The following is a 1,386-nucleotide window of genomic DNA, read 5'->3' on the forward strand; positions in this document are numbered from 1 at the left end:
TACAAGAACTGTAGACGTATTGGATAAATCGTATCTACAAGAACTATAGACGCATCGGATATATCTTATCTACAAGAACTGTGGACGTATTGGATAAATCGTATCCACAAGAACTGTAGACGTATCGGATATATCGTATCTACAAGAGCTGTAAACGTTTGCTTAAATCTTGTTCCTCGGAAATGGAAATTTATATCAAATTCACCTTGTTGGGGCTCTGTTTCTTGATCTTGCCTCTACGAGCTGCCATTATATCTCTGAATCCTTACTCTCCTTTTACCGGTTTTACTGACTTAAATTACAGAAATTCTAAAGTTGTGTGGGTAAAAGCCGAGGGTGTTGGAAAATTTGGATTATTCAGTGAAGCAAACAACGAAAGTTTAGTTTACGAAGTGACTTTTGGTAGCGGACGTAATACAGAATCTAAGATTGTGGATAGTTTTGGTACTCCAGTAAAGTATACGGGAGCTCTCTTATTTGAAGGTGATTATTTCCATACACGTTGGATCCAGTGGACAAATTTCACAATTTCTGCAGGTTCTGGCACAGTTCCAGGTGAAAACACAGCATTCACTTTAACTAATGTGGAAACTCAACCAATTCGGTTTGTGGCTGTCCGCACAAGGAAATATAAAGTCATGGCTATCCTTGATCTGTCTTGTAGTAAAATTCCTCTCGATATATAATTTATAATAAATGTATAAAGATTAATTGGATTATTATTGAGTTATCATGCTGTACAGATTTGTTTATGTTTCTGATACACAATCTTCATCAGGATATTTCTGGAATGGTACCAGCTTTCAGAAATGGACTGCGAGTCCAAGTTGGGTTATGAAAAATATTATATATTACCAGAATCACATGATCACGTGACAATATTGACATAGTGCCGGTTTATAATGGCTGCCATTCAATGCCATGATTTTTTAAAACAATATTTTATTTACATAAATATGAAAAGGGTTGGGGAAGAGGCTTTCGCTTATATAAGCCCTCTTCTGATACAAAAGTTTCATATGTCCAGTACATAATGTTTAAAGATAGTTTTCCATGTATTTAGTGTCAAATTAAGCAAACTATTTGATTAATTGGTGTTTCTAATGAATTATCATGTATTCTTAATCATATCATTATGATCTTATTGCATATAATTATGTTCTTATTGCATATAATTAAGAGTTTAACCAATCATAAATATCCATGTATGTACAGTCTGGATAAACAAAAAAAGACTTTTTGATCTTTCTTGATCGGTCACTCATTGGAATTCTGCTGGTAATTCTCTTCTAATTTAGCTAATTATGAAATTACTATGGACATGTGAGACAAACTGGTATTTTTCTAAGTCATTAGACACTTCTACTCTCTATTTATATAAGATTT

The sequence above is a fragment of the Lottia gigantea genome, assembly GCF_000327385.1.
Source record: "Lottia gigantea unplaced genomic scaffold LOTGIsca_2172, whole genome shotgun sequence".
In the NCBI taxonomy this organism is placed as follows: domain Eukaryota; kingdom Metazoa; phylum Mollusca; class Gastropoda; family Lottiidae; genus Lottia; species Lottia gigantea.